Consider the following 15,681-nt stretch of genomic DNA (forward strand, 5'->3'; position numbering starts at 1 on the left):
GAGATGAGGCCAGTGCCCAAGGACACAGGGAGGGTAGCTGCTGGGCAGGTGGCCAACTTCTCTGAAGCCTTTCAAAGGACAGCATGTATGTGGCTCAGAATAAGCATAATAGATTTTCAAATCCAGCAAACATTTTCTAACCCCTATTATAAATGAGTTTGTTTAATCCCAGCAACAAACACACCTATGAGCATATACTGCCATTGCAAAGTTTAATATTAAGCAGAATACGATCTCTCTGTGAGCAAGGATGACCACACGGCTGCATCGTGGTCCCAGCACCATTGGTTCTCATAATTGTCTTCAAAGCAGAACGTTTGAAGATCCAGATGCAAACACGCAGACCTCATTTCTTCCTTAGACTTTAGTGTGTAGAATGCCTCTATGGAAGATGAACGTGGTAGGCAAGCAAAGAGCTTTTTCCATGTAACTTTGACTATTTGCAAATCTTGCCTTCAATGCTAACTTTAGAATCCTGACTCTATAGGATAAGATTTCTCAGTATTTGCATGATGTGCCTGTTTCTGTGAGTCAAGGTAAAACCTCAAAGCTTTCATCTTAGGTGGCAACTCAGAGATTCCCAGAGGCTCCCCGATAGCTAGGTCTGCATGGGGGTGGGGTGAGAACAGATCTTGAGGTTCCAAGGAAAAGGCACAGTAGGTAATACCTGGTACGTAGTACCATACCCAGTTTGGAGCTGGTGAAAGGCATTGCATGAGCTTTGGGATCAGACAGACCAGGGTCCAATCCCAGAGCTTTCCTTTATTGTAAATTATTTGGCCTCCATTTCCCCATCTGTGAAATGGGGATGACAAAATCGTTTTCTGAGAAGTGGGAGGCTGGTTTTAGTTGTGCTCTTCTGCCTCTGCCCTGGGTTGGCTGCCTGGCCAAGCCCTCTGCATTCGTTTCTCCCAAGCAGAGTGTCTTCCCAGGCATGTGCTATAGCTGTTTAATGTGGTGTGTGTGTGTGTGTGTGTGTTTGTGTGTGTGTGTTGGGGACGGGAAGGGGATGCAGAGGTGCTGCTAAGTAGAAGGAATCTACAAAGACAGCACCTGCTTGGCTCTTCTACCTCCTGAAGTGCATTTGGATGATTTATGTCCCCGTTTCCCCTTCCTTGTTTCCTCGGAATGAGGTCCCTTCTCCTCTACACTGTGCTGGCCAGTAGCACAAGGGCTCGTCACCACCAAGGGTACTGCTCTTGTGAACATTTGAGATGCCTTTTTTTTTTAATGGCATACATCATGTGTGTTAATTTTAGAAAAATAAGTAGATGACATTGAGAAGAAAAAATAAAAAGAGAGGAGAGGAAATGCTACCTTGAGAAATCAGTGTTAATATTTTCATGTATGTTCTTCCAGTCTTATTTCTATATATTGCCTAGAAATCAATCAATCAATCATTTTATAGTGAATTTATTCTATGCACCTTTTTAAAATTTTTAAATACTTACTATTTTCCCGTGCTAATAAATCAGCGCTCTTATCATTCGTCTTAAAAGCTACATACTTTCTCCTGGATGTACCCAGTGTTATAAAGTGGTCTGCTGTTCTAAACAACACTTGGGTTGTTTCCTCATTTTATTTTTATTCCACAGTTACTGACAATTCTGTGAAGAGCATCCTTGAAACTACAGATTTACTTATTTCTCCAGTCATTGTCCTTAAGGTACATTCCTAAAGTGGGAATTGCTGGGTCAAAAGAAGGCACATCCATCCTTATGCACTTAATGCCTGTTGCCGAGACGCCCTCGGGCAAGACAGCTCCGTTTACCCCTCCACACCAGTCGGGGCAGTTGTGTCTTTGAGATGCAACCTGCACAAAAGCCCTAAGATGGACCCCAGCTCTCTGGCTCGGCCCCCTGCACCCTCACCGGTCACAGCGTGAAAACATCCCAATTCCTGCACCCTAAGTACCCAGACTCTACAAAGCTGGATTTCCCCTGCAGTGAAGTTTGCTGGCTTTTGAAGAGGAATTTAGGCACTCTATTCCTCAGAACTCATGAGAGGGTGAACTTGGAATGACTGCAGGATCCCGTGCTCCCATCACACAAATGGTCTCGCCTCTCAGAATTCAGAGGTGTGATTGGGTTATACAGCAGGAAACACTCCTGGGCGTGAACACAGGTACTTGGGACCCCCAGCCAAGCCCCCGTGGCCTTGTCCTTTTTCTCCACAGTGCTCAGTGCTGAAAGAAGAGTTACAGAAGGAAGATGCCCAGAAGGAGAAGTGGGAAGCCCAAGAGAAAGAGTTAAAACTCTGCAAAACCGTGCGTTGAACCTCCTGACCCCTAGGTGTCCACTGAAAGCCTAGATTGTGACCTTGAGTGTTTTGGAGGGGTTCCTTGGCCCATTAGCTAGCACAAGCTCTGGGGCTTTCTGGGTGTTTGTCTGTTAATGTAGTCTCCTAATTCCTTGATTTGCTAGCCTCAAAGAGATGGGTGAAAAGACCATGGAAAACACACTCTCCCCAGATTTTCTGGGCAGTTGGCTCAAGGCCCCTCATCAGGTTTCCCCTGGGGAAAGGGATGGGAGGTGGCCACCGTATGCTGCTAGAAATTCAACGTGGTCCCTACCCCTGGATTTGTGATGCCCAGACTTTCATGATCCACTGTCACAAGTTTTATCACGGCCCTGAGCAGTGTTATTAACACAACTCTTCTTGAAGTATTTTTGCTTAAATACATTCAATTTTACAACAATTCATAAAAACAAAATAAAAAGCAAATGTATCACTGGCCTTCTATGGAAGGTGAACATAAAAATCAGTACAGTGAAAAGATGACCACTCAATGTAAATGTTCACCCCCTGTACCGGCCTGAACCCTCGTGCACATCACCAGGCATACGTTTTCCATCCGTTGGGAAGGACGGTGCCTGGGACGGGGGGAGGAGACGTGTGTTCTTCTCTCTGTCAGGAGCACACTTCTCTGCCTCAAATGAGAAAAAAGAAAAATGTCATTGTTCTTTTCTTCCAAACTGTGCCCATTGTGTCTTCCAAACAGCCCTTATTTATATTGAACTCAAAAATGTGCCCCAAGGAAAGAGATTCTAATGAGTGGATAGGTATCTTGTACTGTTTAATCCAGGATCCATGCTGATCTTCAAAAGAAACTCAAATTTTCCCTCACCCAGCCCTTTCATTGCATCCGTTGAAAGAAAGTCTACTTTGCCTCAAAGATGTGGAATTGTCCCCCAAGGGAAGGAATGAAGCGAATCCCAGACTAGGTTTCTGCCTTAATGAACCGGATGAAATGAGTTCTGAAGTTGACTTCCCTGTTGTTGGAACTCTTTCAGCAAATCCATGACATGGAAAAAGAAATGAGGAAGCTGAGGGTGGAGCTGAAAAGGAGCAGTACCGAGCAGAGCCTGATCTCTATGACGCTGCGGGAAAAGAGCAAGGTATGGCAGGGACAGGTCGGCCTGGGATCCACTCTGGGGCAAGCACTCCACCTGCATCATCTCTGTTCATCCTCACAATGACCCCATGCGGTCTATACTGGTATTCACCCCACTTTACAGTTGGGAAAACTGAGGCTCACAGAGGTGAAGGAAGTTATCCAAGTTCACTTGCATAAAGTAGTTGTGGCAGAACTTGAATCCAGGTCTGCCTGACTCCAAAGCTCCTGTGTGTAACCACTACCCTAGACTGCCTTCAGATCTTAATTGTGAAATTATCTAAGAAAGAATTGATCCGTTAAACCAAGTTTGCCAATGATGTTGTTCCAACTTAAATTCTCATATTGATTTTTTTTTGTCTTTTTGTTCCATCATTGAGAATGTTTTTAAAAATCTCAACATGTTTGTCATTTGTGTGTTTCTTCTTTTAATATGAACGATTTTTGCTTTATATATTTTGAGGCTGTGTTACTAGGTGCATATAAATTTAGAATCCTAATACTTCCTGTAGAGCAAAACTTTAGATCATCATGAAATGTCCCTTTTTATCTCTAGTAGTGTTTCTCCCTTAACGTCTCCTTTGTCATTTAGCTTCATCACTGGCTTTCTGTTGGTTAGAGTTTTCATACCATATCTTTTTCATATGTTCTCTGTCAATTTTTGTCTTAAGGTTTAGACATATGCCTTCAAATAGCGTATCATTTTTACAAAATCCAGTTTGACAATCTTTGACTTTTAGTCCATTTATATTATGTAATTACTCGTGTACTGGGGTTTAAATCTACCTTCTTGCTCAATACCAGTTGTACCATCTGTGCTATGTTCCTTTTCCTCTCCTTTCTTGCCTCCTTCTGAGTGGATGGTTTTCTCTTATTCCACTTTCCCCCTCTATTAGCTTGGAAATATTTCACTTTTTTACTATTCTTTTAGTAATAGTAAGACAATAGCATTCATCCTTGACTCACCAAAATCACACATTAATTAAGTTTTTCACTCTTCTACTATTCTCTTAGTAGTCATCCTGAAGACTATAATATGTATTCTTTTTTTTTTTTTTGCGGTACGTGGGCCTCTCAGTGTTGTGGCCTCTCCCGTTGTGGAGCACAGGCTCCGGACGCACAGGCTCAGTGGCCATAGCTCACGGGCCCAGCCGTTCCGCGGCATGTGGGATCCTCCCGGACCGGAACACGAACCCATGTCCCCTGCATCGGCAGGCGGACTCTCAACCACTGCGCCACCAGGGAAGCCCTATCCTGTGGTTTTTAAGTATCCCTGCACACTCTGCCTGTCTCTAGAGTATTAAGTCCAGTTGCGCTGTTTTTACCTCTTTGTTTATTGAGATTATTATTTACTTGCATTAAAATGTACCAATTTCAAAGGTACAGTTTGATTAATTTTGGTAATTGTATACCAGGTGTAACCACCACCACGACCCAGATATAGAAAAGTTACTTACCCTTTAAAAGTTTTCCATCCCAATTTGCCCCAATTCAGTTTTGAGACACTTTATTGAGTTTTACTGCTTTCTCTAACATCGACTCTTCGGGTGATTTAGGAAAGTCACTTTACCTCTCTGGATGTGTTTTTGCTTTTATAACATGAAAAATGCCAGAACAGATGTGTTACCAAGGGCCCTTGCAATACTTTCAGAAAATGAGGGGGTAGGGTAAGGGCGGGAATCTCAGCCTTGCGTCCTCATTCTTCACACAGCACACGCATGTGGCAGATCCTAGTGGGAAAAGCCTGTGGTCGCACCAGAGAGAATTAGGTTTCCATCTCCTCTCTTGCTAGTGTGTATGTAACCTTTTGTAAGCATCAGCTTTCTCATCTCCAATATCAGGCTTATTAACAAAGTCTATTTGTTTACTGTTGTGAGGATGAATTGAGATGCACCGGCAGCCTTAAATGTTAGTTGGTATTTGTATTATGGCATAATAGAAAGGCACTGCATTCAACCATGTCAGTTACTACACGTTTATGCAGGCTGATTCTCACAGCCAAAACAGACGCACAAAGTACACCCACCCATTTACATACCTGGGGTAGCCCGAAGCCTCCCTTGCCTGCCTTCCTTACGGGGCTCAGAGAAAAGCTGCGCATGCGTGCGCGTGCTTCCAAAGCGCCTCGCTAGGGGGCGGAATGGGAAACAGGAAGTTCTAACGCCTGTCGTACAAGCGCGCCGTAAAGCGGGTCTGCTTTATGGCACCCTGCTTCCGCCGTAAAGCGCCGTTGGCAATCCCGCGTGAGTGGGTTGACGAGATGACTGCCAGGTGAAAAACGCGATTCTTGGAGGTTGGCTGACTTGACGTCTTCCCCATGGGCAAACGCGGGAGCCGGAGCCGGAGCCGGAGCCGGAGCCGGAGCCGGAGCCAGAGCCAGCTGCTCAACTCCCTAACTAAAAAGCAGAAGCATCATCTAAGGGATTTCGGCGAGGAGCATCCCTTCTATGACAGGTATGGAGAGGCAAGGCTGGGACCGGCGCTGCCGGCGTCCTTTCCCGGTGGGAGCCCGCGTGTCCCCGCGTTTGGTCCGCCGGTGCCCCGGGGGTAGTGACAGGGCAGCTCCCGCCGCGTGCCACGCTGCCCCGGCGCCGGCCTAGCTCGCCCGGGGATCCTGGCGGCTTCCCGCCTGAGGTGGGGTTCTTCGCCGGTCTTCCTACCCTTTGTTGAGCCTGTAGTTTTATGCTAGACGGCACGCCTCCTGTGTGGCGACTGGGCAGAGGTTTTATAAGCTTGTGTTCGTTTTATATGTTTTTAAAGAATTGCTTGGGGGCTTCCCTGGTGGCGCAGTGGTTAAGAATCCGCCTGCCAAGGGAGGGGACAGGGGTTCGAGCCCTGGTCCGGGAAGATCCCACATGCCGCGGTGCAAGTAAGCCCGTGCGCCACAACTATTGAGCCTGCACTCTAGAGCCCGCGAGCCACAACTACTGAGCCAGGTTGGTGCAACTACTGATGCCCGCGAGCCTAGAGCCCCTGCTCCGCAACAAGAGAAGCCACCTGTCGCCGCAACTAGAGAAAGCCCGGGCGCAGCAACGAAGACCCATAGCAGGCCAAAATAAATAAATTAAAGAAGTTAAAAAAAATAAAAAAGAATTGCTTGGGACCCTCGACATCACCTATCTATTCAATGACCATGAGGAAACTAATGTTTGGGTAGTTGTGGGTTCCTCTCTAAGTGTCCAGACTCTCAGTTATGATCTTAGTGCTCATCCCACCCCTTTGGGCTGCTTTATCAACAATTAGAGGGATAGTCTACTTAAGAAATTTGCTAGAAAAGGTGAACCCCGAGGGCTTTTATTTGCCAAAATTTCCCATCTTTTGGATGAGAGCCTGTTACTGTGTGACTGTAGTATTTGTCATGTGGTCTTGTTAGACTTTTTCATTCGTCTCTTATTATCTATTTGGCATATCCTTCCAAAACCTGTCCAAATGCATATGGAGTTTTTACTTGACAATAGATATAATGTATTTATAACGGTATAGTCTGCCATGTTCATTTAAAGTTGTATCATTAGACTTTTCCTAATTGCTACCTACTAGTAGTTAAAGTTTAACATTGCCTGTTTCTTCTCAGGGTTTCCAGAAAGGAAGCAAAACCACAGACTTGTCAACTGGTAATGCTTTATACCTTCTTTATGATAGTAGATTCTGGACTGTTACTTTTAAGATTATATATGGTACTAAAGTTTGGCTACATTTCCACTCTCTTTGATTTTAGATGTAAGCTATATTTTAGTAATATTGCTTAGTTTTAAGTGCAGATGTCTGTTAAAATGCCATTGTGATAACTAATGTAGTATAGAGTATGGAACTGTCCTGAGAGATTAGCCTGTTAGAACCTGTTAAGGAGGCTTACCAGAGGGCTCTTGGTGAATCCTAAGAGGGAATGTCATGTTTGCTTAACATAAAATAGAGTGCAAAATCATCAAAGGTCTTATTTCATTACCACAGACTCAGAAATAAAGTACACTTTTTTGTTGTAAGTTTTCCTGTTGCTCCTTTAAAGGTGCCAAATGTCTGACACATAGGTTAGATCGCCTTATAACCTAAAGCTCCGTGTGTTTAGTTTGCTGTATTCCCATGTGGAACATGAGCAGTTCAAAGAAGAGGAAGCGCTTCTAGAATCATAGCTAGATTAGCTGTTTTAAACAAATTTGGTGCTCGGTCTGGTTGAATAGATAGGATTGCATATTTGCAGAAAAGCTAGTTTTTATTTAGAAAAGTCTGAACTTGGTTCCACTGTGGGCCTGATGATAGTCGTGGGGTAGCAACAAGAACAGTATAATTTTTGTTTTTAAAATCCCCATTTTCCTTTTAGTCAGAGAGTTTATAGATACTTCAAGTTCTGAAAGTGAAGCATAGAGTGAACCAGAACAAGTTTCTGGTTACAACAGACTACTTGCCACATTAAAGGATGTCTCCAAGGAAGATGAGGAGGAGGAAGAGGAGGAAGACAGTGTTCTAGATGAGACAGAAATGAATCTTGAAGATGGCGAGAGTGACGTCATTGTGGAGGAAGAGCTGGCAGTGGAGTCCACTGACATGCAGAAGAGTGAGTGTCTCTGATGTGGGTTTATCATCTTTGCAGGGACCACAGACAGATTGCCCCAGGGGCAGGGTGCCTTGTACCACAGAGCTGGGTGAAAGCACATGGATTCAAAGCAGAGATTCTTAGCATTGTTGGGCTCTGTGATATCTTCAAGAATCTGATGAAAACACAGGACCCTGTGGCCATAAAAATGCAGAAATGACATTTTTGCTTATGATTTCCAGGATTTCATCAATCCTACTTCAAATTCCCCTGATTGGGAGGAAAGGGAACATAATTCTGTTTTTGTAATGGTCTCAATTTATGAAAGAGATTATTGTTCCTGCCTTAGAGGAACCAAGTTTAATGGAAGCTAGACATAAAATATACAAAACTTTTCAAGCATCAAATCTGAATGGAACCGATAAATATAAGGTGTTAAAGAGATGCAAAGTGGTCACATGCTGCCAGGGTAAACGAGGGGAGGCTTCAGAGAAGAGCTGGGACTGAAAGCTGAAAGGGACTCTGTCTCACTCAGACATCTAGGTGACTATTTTTTTAAAAATTATCATTAATTTATTTATTTCTGGCTGCATTGTGTCTTTGTTGCAGTGCGCCGGCTTCTCACTGTGGTGGCTTCTCTTGTTGTGGAGCATGGGCTCTAGGCACGTGGGCTTCGGTAGTTGTGGCACAGGGGCTCAGTAGTTGTGGCTCACGGGCTCTAGAGCACAGGCTCTGTAGTTGTGGCGCACGGGCTTAGTTGCTCGGCGACATGTGGGATCTCCCCAGGCTAGGGCTTGAAACCACGTCCCCTGCATTAGCAGGCGAATTCTTAACCACTGTGCCACCAGGGAAGTCCCCATAGGTGACTTTTTAATTTAACTTTAAAATCAACTTTATTGAAGTATGAATTACATTCAACAAGGTGTACCCATTTTAAGCGTGTAATTTGATAAGTTTTGACAAATGTGTATATCTGTATTGTCATCGCCAAAGTCAAGATACAGAACACTTCCAATACCTGCAACAAGTTCCTTCTTATCCTTTTACAGTCAGTTTCCCAGGCCTGGCATCAGGCAACCACTGACATGCTTTCTTTCACTATGTATTAGTGTTTCCTTTTCTAGAAATTCATATGAATGGAAGCATACAATAAGTACCCTTTTGCACGTGGCTTCTTTGGCTCCTCATGTTGTGACTCATCCGTGTAGCTCATATTAGTAATTCATTTCTTTTTATTACTGGAATAATAGTCCATTGTCTGAATATATCTGGGTAACTTTTTATATTCTATTATCTTAATGCCTACTTGCCTTACTGTATTTTTTTCTATACTTTAAGGTGTCACACACCATTCTTAGTATTTTCATTCATCACTTGTACTCGGATAAAAAAATCGTTGCCTCAGACTTAGGGATTGTTTTAATTTTGTTGGTTTTCCAGTTTTCTTTCATGTTTTAGGTTTTTAAAAATGAAAAGTTTGGCTTTTTAAATTATAAAAGTAATATATATTTACTGTAAAAATTTAAGAGGGTAATATAGTTAACGTATATCTCCTCCACCGTGGGATGAACACCTTTAACATTTTATAGAACCTTCCAGACTACTTTTTTATGGATATATGAGTGAATATATATTTGTGTGTATGTGCATAATGGCCTCATACATTTCTGTAAGTTACTTTTTTCTTTAATAATATAACGTGTGTAACTGTGGGTTACTGCCGCTAGAACCCTGGTGTCCAAACTCCCAGGCCAAATCTCCTTCTACTACAGTACACTACCATGGGGAAGCTTAAAAAAGAAAGGGAAAGTATGAAGGGTGATGTTTCCATAAATTAAATCAACTTGAAAAGGCGCATTTGGAGAGTCAGAGAGTACTGATATTGTTAGAAAGAAGAAAGGTTTAAAAGCTGGTTAAATCTCATTCAAAAAAAATCCATATGTACCACATTGTAAAAAAGAGAAGGAAGACGGCGTTCATGATTACTGGGCTGGCAGGGTAGGGGACAGTTGCATGCTGGGGGTGGCTCTCGTACTGGCTCTTCCACTCTTCACACTTGTGCTCGGCCAGGGCCAGGGACCGCTGAGGGAGATCAGAGGAGAGGGTGGTGCCTTGGGGGTTCCAGGGAGTTGTGCAGCTGGCTCCCTTGCCACCCAGACTGCCCCAGGGTTCCCAGCCCCAAGGATTATGGAGCATCCCCGCACCTGTTTGCTCTGCAGTTGCTGTTGTGCATGCATTTTCTCCTCCAGCATTTTCTGCAGTGTCTCCTTGGCCTTCTGCTCATAGCTGTTTTCCTGGTCTTCCATCCGTAATAGCAACTTATTCATTCCCCAAGAAGTGTATTTCTGTAAATTTGAGGCAATTCAACAAATACACATTGATCTACTGTGTGCTAAAGCCTGAGCAGGGATACAGAAATGAAAAGAAATTGGTCCTTGCCCACAGGGCAGAGATGTCCGTAATCTGGTGGACCTTCTTCCAGGCTGGAGGCAGGCAGGGAGAGTCCCTCAGGTGATGTGAGAGGTGAGTGGGGATAAAAAACTGCCCTGGGCATGCTGGGCCTTCTCCCCTAGGCCTTCCACAGGCATTTGAAATCCGACATTTCCAAAGGGAAATCATCTTTCTAAACCTGCTCCTATCTCAGTGGCCAGCATCACCCCCCACCCAGTCTCCCAAACCCTAAACCAGGGAATCATCCTTGATTTCTCTCTCACCTTCTTCAAGGACTCAGTTCATCATCAAGCTCTGTCAAGTCAGCCTCTTTAACGGCTCCTTCGTTACCTGTATCCTCTATCCCTACCGCCACCTCCTTAGTTCAGACCCTAGTGACACTATTATATGGATTATATAGAGACTATGTGTTATCTTCATGCCTTGCCTCCCTCCAAACCCTTTTCAGTCCTGCAGCTAGAGGGTTCTTTCTAAAACTTAAATCTGATCCCATCACAACCTGCTTAAATCTCTCAGTGGTTCTCAGTGTTCTAAGAATCAGGTCCAAACTCCTTGGCATGGTTCCTACTTACAAGCCCAGACTTTCATCTCATGCTGCCTCCATGCAAGCTGAACTGCTTGTAGGTCCCCTAAGCACTGTGCTTTTCAGCCTCTGCCTTTGCCCATAAAGCTTCTTCTGCTTAGAGTATCTTGACCCACACTTCTCACCTGGTTAACTTCTACCCATGTTCAAGATTCAGCCCTAGAATCATAAATTCTTTTTTTTTTTTTTTTTTTTTTTTTTGCGGTACGTGGGCCTCTCACTGTTGTGGCCTCTCCCGTTGCGGAGCACAGGCTCCGGATGCACAGGCTCAGCGGCCATGGCTCACGGGCCCAGCTGCTCCGCGGCATATGGGATCCTCCCGGACCGGGGCACGAACCCGTATCCCCTGCATCGGCAGGCGGACTCTCAACCACTGCGCCACCAGGGAGGCCCTAGAATCATAAGTTCTGATAAACTTGGCCAACCATACCTACCCCCCGACTCTTTATGGATTAGGCAGTTTTACTGGTGTTCACATAGTATCTATATTTCTGATCTATTGACTCATCTGTCTCCTTTAAGGGATTGTAAACTCCTTTGAGGCAGGGAGCATTTTTATTTTTGTATTTTTTGTATTTTATTTATTTATTTATTTATTCATTTATTTTTATTAGTTTCTGCTTTATAACAAAGTGAATCAGTTACACATATACATCTGTTCCCACATCCCTTCCCTCATGCATCTCCCTCCCTCCCACCCTCCCCATCCCACCCCTCCAGGCGGTCACAAAGCACCGAGCTGATCTCCCTGTGCTCTGCGGCTGCTTCCCACTATCTATCTACCTTACATTTGGTAGTGTATATATGTCCATGCCTCTCTTTCGCTTTGTCACAGCTTACCCTTCCCCCTCCCCATATCCTCAAGTCCATTCTCAAGTAGGTTTGTGTCTTTATTCCCGTTTTACCCCTAGGTTCTTCATGACATTTTTTAAAAATTCCATATATATGTGTTAGCATACGGTATTTGTCTTTCTCTTTCTGACTTACTTCACACTGTATGACAGACTCTAGGTCTATCCACCTCATTACAAATAGCTCAGTTTCGTTTCTTTTTATGGCTGAGTAATATTCTGTTGTATATATGTGCCACATCTTCTTTATCCATTCATCCGATGATGGACACTTAGGTTATTTCCATCTCCGGGCTATTGTGAATAGAGCTGCAATGAACATTTTGGTACATGTCTCTTTCTGAATTATGGTTTTCTCAGGGTATATGCCTAGTAGTGGGATTGCTGGGTCATATGGTAGTTCTATTTTTAGTTTTTTAAGGAACCTCCATACTGTTCTCCATAGTGGCTGTACCAATTCACATTCCCACCAGCAGTGCAAGAGTGTTCCCTTTTCTCCACACCCTCTCCAGTATTTATTGTTTCTAGATTTCTTGATGATGGGCACTCTGACTGGTGTGAGATGATATCTCATTGTAGTTTTGATTTGCATTTCTCTAATGATTAATGATGTTGAGCATTCTTTCATGTGTTTGTTGGCAGTCTGTATATCTTCTTTGGAGAAATGCCTATTTAAGTCTTCTGCCCATTTTTGGATTGGGTTGTTTGTTTTTTTGCTATTGAGCTGCATGAGCTGTTTATAAATTTTGGAGATTAATCCTTTGTCAGTTGCTTCATTTGCAAATATTTTCTCCCATTCTGAGGGTTGTCTTTTGGTCTTGTTTATAGTTTCCTTTGCTGTGCAAAAGCTTTGAAGTTTCATTCGGTCCCATTTGTTTATCTTTGTTTTTATTTCCATTTCTCTAGGAGGTGGGTCCAAAAGGATCTTGCTGTGATTTATGTCATAGAGTGTTCTGCCTATGTTTTCCTCTAAGAGTTTGATAGTTTCTGGCCTTATATTTAGGTCTTTAATGCATTTTGAGCTTATTTTTGTGTATTGTATTAGGGAATGATCTAATCTCATACTTCTACATGTCCCTGTCCAGTTTTCCCAGCACCACTTATTGAAGAGGCTTTCCTTTCTCCACTGTACATTCCTGCCTCCTTTATCAAAGATAAGTTGAGCATATGTGTGTGGGTTTATCTCTGGGCTTTCTATCCTGTTCCATTGATCTATCTTTCTGTTTTTGTGCCAGTACCACACTGTCTTGATTACTGTAGCTTTGTAGTATAGTCTGAAGAGGGAGCATTTTAAAAAAACTAAAATTATTTTTGTAGGCTTGGGGGTCTGAACAATAGTCAGTAAAGTCAAGTTTTAAAAATGAATACATTTGTATTTTTAGAATTTCTCCTGGCTTCAAGGTCAAAAAGAAAAAGACACAAGAGCAGCTTTGCAAATTCACTGGGGGTCTTGCCTTTCCAGTGCTTTTCATTTTTACGCCCTGTGATTTTTGGGAAAGCAGGAGCCTCTTACTGTCGCTTCTGGGTTACCCAACTGGGTAAGAGATAGTCTAGATAATGCAGATTTAGAGTTCAATATCAAATCATTTCCATTTAGCTTTGGAGTCATCTGAAAATTTGGATTTAAATGTTGAGTGGGTCTTATGTTCTTGGAATTGTCATTAGAAACCAGATACAGGAGTTACTGGTTGAGATCATACATGGTTATGTCCAGGTTATTGGACTTAACCATGCTGGTCACTGACCAGCTTTATCCCCCTTTGAAAACGAGTAGACTGGCATTCTGGATTATATGTCAGTCTCTTACGAGCTTGGTTGGCATTACTGAAAAATTAAAAGTTGTGGATCCGCAAACCCATAGACTCTATAGGCTATGTTCCCCTGCAGAATTCTAACTACATGGCCACCTTATCTTCCTAACATCAAGTGGGAGCAGTCTGGCCGGTCCATCTCGTTCTCTTGATCTTGAGTCCTCTGCAAAAGACATCCCCCTTTTCTGCACCAGCACATACGTCACAGCCCTGAAGAAAGTGTAGACATCTGAGATACGTTAACAGTGGGGGAGGGCTGATATCCCGTGAACAGACACATAGATGCCTGTTAGACCTGGAAATTGAAAACCAGAGAGGCGGGGCCCCACTGGTTTTGGCCCAGGCCACCAGCCACTGGTGTTCCCAGCAAAATGTTCCCAGTGTGGGAGTTTGAGGAAGCAGGGAAACGCAGGTGGTGTGAGTTTATTAGGACTTGAGGCCCTCAGCCTCGCACTGAGGCCAGCTGAACCCCCAGAGCGTGCTTCCTGCCCTCCTATGGGCTGCTACTCCTAAAGGTACTTGGTTTCAACAGTTATTTGTGCATCAGGTTAAAGACTGAAGGGAGAGGGAACTGCAAGCCTAAATTCTTCATATCATACGCCACCTCCCTTTCTCTTCTTATTATATAAGCAATTCATGTGAAAAACAAATAAGGCAAGCAAAACAAAACAAAATTACCTGAAATCTTGCTATCCAAAAGTTGCCATTAGTATTTTGGTGTATACGTGTTCCAGATTTTTCTTTATTTTCAACCCTTCATTAAGGCCATTGTAGTCTTGACAGATGATGCTGGCACAAGCACTTGAGATGAGGCTCCTCTTTTTAAAATACTGTATTTGCATTTGGCTGAATTTGTCTCAGGCCCTGCCTTGCCTGGTCCCCAGCGTGGTGTTTTCTGCTGCAGTCTCTGTAAATTGGAGTTGGGGTGATGGGGCGGTCAGGCAGGGCTGTGTGTATCTGTGTCTGTATGAGGGAGGGCGGGCACACTTTCCAGTGTTTCTGGGCAACAAGCAGGCACTCACTGCAGTTTCCTATCCCTCAGGCCTGGGCTGTGGAGACAGGGGAAGTACCAGGAAGGGGTGGACGACCCCGACCCAGCTAAATGGAAGGCCCAGCTCCGCTGTGCGCTCAACAAGAGCAGGGAATTCAACCTGATGTACGACGGCACCAAGGAGGTGCCCATGAACCCAGTGAAGATATATCAAGTGTGTGACATCCCCCAGCCCCAGGGCTCTATCATTAACCCAGGTGAGGCCCCAGCTGCTGGGGAGAAGGTGGACAGTGTGCCAGGTTCCGGGCTGGACCCTAAAAGCGATAGTCGACTTGAAAGTCGCCTCGCTTACAAAGTTGAAGACTGGTAAATAAAGCAAGAAATGCTGTCCCTAGAAAGAACCCAGAGAACAAAAGATATAAACTCAGCACAGTCTTCCTGCCCACCCAGTGGAACAGTAAAGCATTAGAAAGAAGAGGGGGTATTGAGTTCTATAAAAAATAACTTCTCTTGGGACTCAACACTGAGAAGAGAGGCCAGGTAGTTTAGAAGAAGGAGGGCTTAAAACTTAGAAGGTCTGAGTTATAAACCTCGGTCTTTCTATTTCACTACTTGTGGGACATTGAATCAAGTCATTCAACGTTTTGAGCCTCAGCTTCTTCCACTATAAAATCTGGGTTCTCATCTTTCCTGCGTATTTCAAAGGCTGTTCTAAGAATCAATTGCCATGACATTACGAAGGCTATTAAGTTCTCTTTATAAATGATGGGTAAGTGATCATTTAATTTGTATGGTATTTTTCCTAGGAGAATACCACCTGATCCCTATATTTACTCAATGTTGAGCCAGTTCCGACTAAGAGCCAGATAATTTAGACTTGACCTCCAGTGAATCTAGTGAGGCTCTGCCATGAGGGAAGGGTCTGTCTTCACAGTAAGCTTATAAAGGAGAGAAGCCGTGCTCCTTGGGTCCTTAGAAGGGATGCGAATGTGTAGAAAGGGGTTTAGAGTAGGAATTAAAAGGTTTCTAGGAGAAGGGAGTAGGGTCTGCAGCTCCTGGATAGGGGAGG

At 43.9% G+C, this 15,681-nt stretch overlaps 1 pseudogene across 1 annotated transcript in view; it reads right to left on the reverse strand.

The window, feature by feature from the left end:
- The window catches only part of LOC308620769 (centrosomal protein of 78 kDa-like), a 571,052-nt pseudogene that overhangs the window by 365,552 nt on the left and 189,819 nt on the right, over positions 1-15,681 (reverse strand). The window lies entirely within an intron of this gene.

The sequence above is a fragment of the Mesoplodon bidens genome, assembly GCF_964165515.1.
Source record: "Mesoplodon bidens genome assembly, chromosome: 7".
Taxonomy (NCBI): Eukaryota; Metazoa; Chordata; class Mammalia; order Artiodactyla; family Ziphiidae; genus Mesoplodon; species Mesoplodon bidens.